Here is a 7,783-nt window from a genome sequence, read left to right on the forward strand (position 1 = left end):
ACCCTTTAGGTACATGTCTGCTAGGGACAGAATGGCTACATCTACACTGGCCCCTTTTCCAAAAGGGGCATGCTAATTTTCAACTTCGTAATAGGGAAATCCGCGGGGGATTTAAATATCCCCCGCGGGATTTAAATAAAGATGTCCGCCGCTTTTTTCTGGCTTGTAGAAAAGCCGGAAAAAAGCGTCTAGACTGGCCCGATCCTCCGGAATAAAGCCCTTTTCTGGAGGATCTCTTATTCCTACTTTGAAGGAGATCCTCCAGAAAAGGGCTTTATTCCGGAGGATCGGGCCAGTCTAGACGCTTTTTTCCGGCTTTTCTACAAGCCGGAAAAAAGCGGCGGACATCTTTATTTAAATCCCGCGGGGGATATTTAAATCCCCCGCGGATTTCCCTATTACGAAGTTGAAAATTAGCATGCCCCTTTCGGAAAAGGGGCCAGTGTAGATGTAGCCCATGCGTCTGGGTGACAACGCTAAGTCAAGCATGTTAGAACCATTAACCACCGAGCCTTTGTACACAAATGCACCTTTATCATTCCAGGAAGCGATAGTTTTATCCTGGCCCAGCTTATTTAGCAACACTGAGGTGTTTTTCTTATAACGCTTATTCATGTTATCCAAGACCTCCTGAACCACAGAGTCTGAGGTGTTTGCTGTTTCTGGAGGTTATTTTCCCTTTATCTGCATCACTTTGCCTCACGTACGTTAGATACCTCTGATGCACAGCGCTGTAGAGTTTAGCCTTTTCGTATTCGGCTAAATCAGTCCTTTGAAGAACAGACTTCATTTCAGCATCCAGTAAGCGAGTTGCTGTTGTTCTGATATTTTCCTCCACTGGAGGGGGAGCCTTTAATTGCTCCAGCTGATGGCTGGGCACCAGGTACATTTTTTCTGCATACTCCATTATCGGTTTCAAAGGCTGTCCATAAAACAGAGATGACTGTCTATGTTGCCAACAAGCAAGCCCCTACACTGCTTACAGCGCCACCCTTTACTGCGGTGCTGCTTGTCCACGTAAGACTGACACTCATCACACAAAGTTTTAGACAGGCATTCAACTTGTTTTTTTGATGCGCAGTCTATGTGTCTGTCTAAGCACTCTTTGGATCGACAATACAGTCTACAGCTAGCACACCTCAGCGGCACGCCCACGCTGTCTAAGTACGTTCCGCTCAAGCAGAGGCGGCAACGATACCTGCAAGAGTGGTCGTGACTGTACACTGTGTGGCAAAACTCACAATAATTTTTTGCTCTGAACAACTTTTTCACATCCAGAACCCCATAGTAATGCTCATCGTGCAACAGGATAAAGTAAGTCTTGGGGTACACTGGGCCCCCCATTTTAAAAAAGCCTCAGCTGCTTTTCGCCGTATACAGCACCACCTGTATGTTAACTCCTAAATGCTGTTCAAACTTTGCTACGTTGCTGAGCATAACCTTTTTTTGATCTGACCACCCCAGTTTCTCGCGCCCCTTTAACAATTCAGCGTCCGTAGATTTACGATCGGACATGACAGCCAAGAGCCCACCTGCAAAACAGAGATTGGTACCGGTGTAAGCCACATCTACTAAACATGGTCTCTTTTTATGAATAATTTGACTACTAAGGATAGAATTTAAAACTCTACGAGTGCCCCCACCCCTGTTTTTTACAACTGTCACAATGAGGAGCAATGTTCCATCGAGGTGCAACTCTCTGTTACTCTGTAACACCTTTGAGGTCTGGTTTAAAAAAATCCTCAGCAGACAGCTCATCCCTAGTTCTTCTGACCGAAAACAAAGGGTTAGTTAAATTACGGCTCTCTAAACATAACTGAACATAATCATCAGGGCCTACCCTACCATTAATGTCATCTAGAACTAACTGTATCCCCCTATCTATGGCTTCAACAACCTGTTCAGTTGAATTTATTTGCTCATGATTGACAAAATGAAATTCCTCACAATACACTGAGCCCCCAAATCTAGGTAGTTCACGTTGCCAACTTCTCACTATCTCCATATACAATTCTGGATTTTCAGGGGTACTTGTGGGTTCCTCTGCGGGACCATCAGGGGCATCTTCTACCTCAGATGCTATTTCAGAGTCAGAGCGGTCTCTGTGAGAGTCATCAGGACTAGCCAGGGACCCGTCTACAGACTCATTACCACCCTGCAGGTCAGATAAGCCATTTTGTGAGCCTCCAGTAGGGGGCATCTCTTTTTTTCCTCATTACCTCTTTAGCCTTTTAAAAAAAAATTGCAGTGATCTTGGCCTGGAACTTTTTGGCAGCCACCCGTTTATCTGCCAAATGCTGTCCCCCCTTTTGTTTACACCTTATCTCATGGGAACCCCTGAGGATGCCTTTTACCCAGGCCCCTTTCTTTTAGGTCCCCTGAGGCTATAGAGTTCACCAGTTTTCTGAATGAAGCATCAAACTCTTCCCCAATACTAGAATATGGGGGAGCTATGATGAGCTTATGGTTTTGGGAGAATGATTTGTCAGTCCTTGTTTTTTTATTCACAACCCCTAGAGCGCATGCTCCGGGTTTGTGAATGTGTGTGGTTTTGCGCATGTTCAGAACCCGTAGAGTGCATGCTCCGGGTTTGTGAATGTGTGTGGTTTTGCGCATGTTCAGAACCCCTAGAGTGCATGCTCTAGGTTTATGAATGTGGGTGTTTTCGCTCACAGTTTTCTCAGGGCTTGGTGTGGCAGTGGCCGCTGAGGAACTGGAGTTGTGTTTGCGTGGCTGCAATACCTCGGCATCACAGGAGTTTTCAGCCCTTGTTTTTTTTATATGCAGCCCCTAGAGCCTGTGCTCCAGGTGTGCGCACATTCAGAACCCCTAGAGTGCGTGCTCTGGGTTTGTGAATGTACGTGTTTTTTCTCACAGTTTCCTCAGGGCATGGTGTGGTGGTGGCTGCTGAGGAACTGGAGTTGTGGTTGCATGGTTGTTTTTTACCAGAGTCTTTTGTTTTGTCCTTGGGTTTGACGTATGTGAGGTTTGGACCGCCCGGATGCTTCATCTGAACTCTTGTGCTGTTTTGTGTTGTTAAAGGTCTCAAAGCAGATTCCTGGTTCTTTGGCGGTTCTGGAGGAGGTATCCTTGTAGCTCTGATTACAGCATTGTCAGAAAAGTTGCCCATGCCTATGAGGTGGGGGAAAAACATTTAAAAAAACCTTGAACTTTACCATCTCTCTCACCCACACCTATGTATTTACTTAAAACCTCATAGGACAAGCAAACCAGTAAGCAAAATATATTTACTGGGCTTCATCCATCCACCAGTCACTGATGCTGGTGAATTTTCCTTTTCAGCTGTCTCTTTCCTTTTTCTTTTGAGCTTGTTTTCCCTCTGGTCTAAGGATCCCTCGTGTTTTGACTGTACTGTGGCGCAAACAACATTATTATAAAATACATGAAGCCCTCTTGTAAACTTTAAAAATCATTAGGGTGCTTTTCTATTTAAAGGTTATAGCTTTAAAACAAAATAATCCATTTCAGGCTGTACAACAAACACCAGTTTTGAGTTTATTTCTACCACTTAAAAAAACAAACACACAAAAAACAAAAAACCCACAAACATTTTTAAATACATCTCATTTTGCAGAATAAAAACCAAAACTGCTTTTAAAATCCATTTTGCACAAAAACCCTTGTTAGTTTAAACAAACCAAGTACTTTAAAAGAAAACCCTACACCTATGCCATGTACAGGCCCATCCCCCCTCCACACACACACACACACACACACACACACACACACACACACACACACACACACACTAAACAGCAGCTTTATAAAACACACCAAACCAAGTTTGCAGCCATATACTTTTCAAAACCTGCATGCATTTAACACATCACATTTTGCACAGAAAAAGCAACCCACCAAACACTCTATACCAGCAGATTGCCAACATATATTTTAAAACACACCTGTGTCTGTCACAAACTCCATCACACACACCTTCAAAAACTCTCCACAATAGTTTTAAAACCATTTGCAACAATATTTTTTAAAAGCAGCGGTATGCAACAAAATGTTGTTTGTTTGTTTTTAAACCACTTATCTCTAGCATAAGCCGCTGAATCACCCACAACTTAATCCCTACAGCCAGCTTGTTTAAAGTAAAAACACACCACATTTTTGAAACCAACCCAGATACTTTTAGCCTAACCCCACCACCTCCTCCCCCAACTCAGAACTGACCATTTATTTTGAAAACACATTTTGCACAGAAAAAGCAACTCACCAAACACTCTATACCAGCAGTTTGCCAATATATACTTTAAAAACACCAATAAGCTCCCCCACAATTAAGTGTTGGAAAAAAAGAACCCTCACAATTTAAACATTACAATTAGTTAAAAGAAAAAAATAACCCACATGCTTTAAAAAATAATTATGGATAGTTACCTTATACCACAGGGTAAAGGCATGCTGGCACAGGGCTATTCTGTTTTCCCCTATGTATATTTGGGACTATGGAATAAAGAACAAGCAAAAAATGTGAGTTAGGATTACCCCCAAATGCTTCAAACCCCATTTTAAAAACACATCACATTTTGCACAGTAAAAAACCCTTTTAGTTTGAAACAAGCCAACAGTTTGCAACCAAATACTTTTTAAAAACCACACCTATGTGTTGGACAGACCTCCTCTCTCTCACACACAAATCCAGCAGCATCACATGTATTTAAAAGGCACATGTGTGCTTGGGCTTTTGGTTAGTTAGGATTACCCCCAAAAGCCTCAAACCCATTTTAAAAAACACATCACATTTTGCACAGTAAAAAACCTGTTAGTTTGAAACAAGCCAACAGTTTGCAACCAAATACTTTTTAAAAAACACACCTATATCTTTCACAGACCTTATCTCTCTCTCACAGGGTGTGTCTAGACTACATGCCTCCTTCGACGGAGGCATGTAGATTAGCCAGATCGGAAGAGGGAAATGAAGCCGCGATTAAAATAATCGCGGCTTCATTTAAATTTAAATGGCTGCCCCGATCTGCTGATCAGCTGTTTGTCGGCAGATCGGGGCAGTCTGGACGCGATGCGCCGACAAAGAAGCCTTTCTTCATCGGCACAGGTAAACCTGGTTTCACGAGGCTTACCTGTGCCGATGAAGAAAGGCTTCTTTGTCGGCGCGTTGCGTCCAGACTGCCCCGATCTGCCGACAAACAGCTAATCGGCAGATCGGGGCAGCCATTTAAATTTAAATGAAGCCGCGATTATTTTAATCGCGGCTTCATTTCCCTCTTCCGATCTGGCTAATCTACATGCCTCCGTCGAAGGAGGCATGTAGTCTAGACACACCCACACACACACAAACCCCACATACATTTAAAAGCCAATTGCAAAAAAGTTACCTTTCACTATGGGAAAGCAGGCACATGCTTGTTTTGTATCCCCCCCATGTGTGTTTGGGCCTTCAAGTTAAAGAATAAGCACAAATGTTAGTTAGTATTACCCAGGGTTTTTTTTAAACAGTATTAAGCACAACTACAGTTAAAAGTGGTTTTTCCCTTGGCCTGGTGGTGAATTGCAGCTTAAAGTTACTGGTTCCATGTTAAACAGATCACACTGCAATAAAGATAGCCACCATTATTTTACTAAGAGAGCATATCCTCTGAAGTCCAAGTCAAACAGTCATGGTGCCGCTGGGCTGGCACATCTATGACACAACCTTCACAATCCTCAAAAAGCTTTTCCCTAAGACAGTGACTAAGGACGGTATAAACACCAAGGCATACAATAAAGCGCATAACTTTTTTATGCTTATGATGTGGCACTGGCTCAACTAGGCCAATGCCGAGACACCTCCTGAATTCTTCATGGCCATCATTCTTGGCGTTCTCTTCAATGCTTTGTATCAGTGTTGAGCAAAACCAAGGTGGGCCCGGTTCATCTTCCTTGTACGATGCAATGCTGTCCTGGGTCTGAGAGTCAGCTAGAAAGGCATCGTCGAGCTGTCGAGAGATTGCCAGAAAGAAATAATGTAAGACCCTCTGGTCATTTTTATATTTTTAGCTTTACAAAATCCCGGTTTCCTAACCCCACGATGCCCCAACTTTGATCTTTCATTTACCTGTTTGACTTCTTTTCCATTCACCTTGTCCAACTCCTGGGAGCCATAGGCACCTTCCTCCTCTAGGTCGTCTAGCTTTTCAGGCTGCCTCGTGAGCGGTTGGGTTTCGGCATCAGATTCTGGTGTATCCATCAGTGGCTGGGCCAAAGGGCTCCCTTCAACTTTTCCTTCCTCCTCGGAAGTGTCACTGATGTAACGCTTTCTTCTCGGCACCAAAACAAAGTTGGTGAAAAAGCCATGTTTCCGCTCAGCATTTTCACAATCTCTGAAACACGCCCTCTTGGAACAAGATGGCCTCTTTTGTGTGGTGCTAGAACTTATGGGAAAGTGCTATGCTCTGATTGGGGGAGGGTGTCCTGGGAAGCTCTTGGAGGGGTCACACAACGTGCTTCCGGTCTGGTCAACCAGTCCCGGAACTGCCCCCCGATTGGTCAAAGTGGTTAGCGGGGCAGTCCTACAGGGGAAAAACCCTTCCTGATTGGTAGAGGGAGGCAGGGAGAGTCCTTAGACTCACACATGACACCCCTTACTTCCGGTCACCTGTCCCTCTTGACCCCGGATGTATTACCCCCAAGGGCGGGACTTCCAGTGACAGGTGACGAGCCTAACAGGGTCACATGACACCCTTTACTTCTGGTCACCTGTCCCACTTGACCCCGGATGTACTATCCTCCAAGGGTGGGACTTCTGGTGAGGAGGGGAGGGGAAGGAGGAGGAGGAGACTTCTGGGGACAGGGGCGGGACTTCCGGGGTCAGGGGGCGGGGATAAAGTTTGATTGATGGTAGGGCCCTTATACTACTCAGGAGTGAGGAGTAAATACAGATCTGCACACACATGAACTCACGGAAACAGACAGAGTTGTTTAGGCTGTTGTCTATACACCTCACTATGTGGTCTGAATATATGACAGGTGCTTTTTAGGGTATTTTATTTTAATTTTATAAGAGTAAAGGAAATGAATTACTAAGGAGAGGAATGGCAGGAACTGCCCCCAATCCTACCTATCCCACCTCCACAATGACACACAGTAAAACGGTGGGATTCATTGGCACAGGAGCCTCCTGCTGGTCACTCAGGGTATGTCTACATTGCATTCTTCCTTTGAGAGAGGAATGCAAATGCAGACAAACAAAATTGCAAATGAAGCTCAGAGTCGAATTTCCCATGCTTCATTGCATAATGGCGGCTGGCTGCTTTTCTGAAAAAGCATATTTAGAGGAAAAAACAGGGTTATTTTGAAAAGAAACCCTTCCTTCTAAATAAGTAAAGGTTATTTCGAAGGAAGGGTTTCTTTTCAAAATAACCCCTATTTTTTCTCAAAATATGCTATTTCAGAAAAGCGGCCAGCCGCCATTATGCAAATGAAGCGTGGGAAATTCAAATCTCCACTTCAGTTGCAATTTCGTTTGTCTTCATTTGCATTCCTGCCTTGAAGGAGAAATGCAGTGTAGACAAAGCCTCAGGGAATCAGCTCTTCAGACCTAGAATGCTCCCTTCTGGCTGGTATCACATCTGTACCTATCTTTTATTCTCCACCACTTCGTGTTACGACCCATGTCCCTGCCAGACCCTGGCATCTTCTCCTCTAGGTACTGCCCTTCTGCACTGCCCTCACACTCTGGGGTCCTCCCCCTCAGGGAACCCCCAACCATCTACACCCACCCTGCCTCAATGATAGTCCTCATCTTGCCCTTTACCTCAGG

The 7,783-nt window shown here is 44.4% G+C and overlaps 1 long non-coding RNA gene across 1 annotated transcript; it reads right to left on the reverse strand.

The window, feature by feature from the left end:
* Positions 1-392: 392 nt before the first annotated feature.
* On the reverse strand, positions 393-7,173 carry LOC142827550 (uncharacterized). Its single transcript, XR_012902220.1, has 4 exons — positions 6,080-7,173; positions 5,361-5,960; positions 4,405-4,470; positions 393-3,132 (listed from the first exon to the last, which is right to left on the reverse strand). It is a non-coding gene; the product is annotated as an uncharacterized LOC142827550 (long non-coding RNA).
* Between the last annotated feature and the right edge of the window lie 610 nt (positions 7,174-7,783).

This window comes from Pelodiscus sinensis, chromosome 3 (genome assembly GCF_049634645.1).
Source record: "Pelodiscus sinensis isolate JC-2024 chromosome 3, ASM4963464v1, whole genome shotgun sequence".
Classification (NCBI taxonomy): Eukaryota; Metazoa; Chordata; order Testudines; family Trionychidae; genus Pelodiscus; species Pelodiscus sinensis.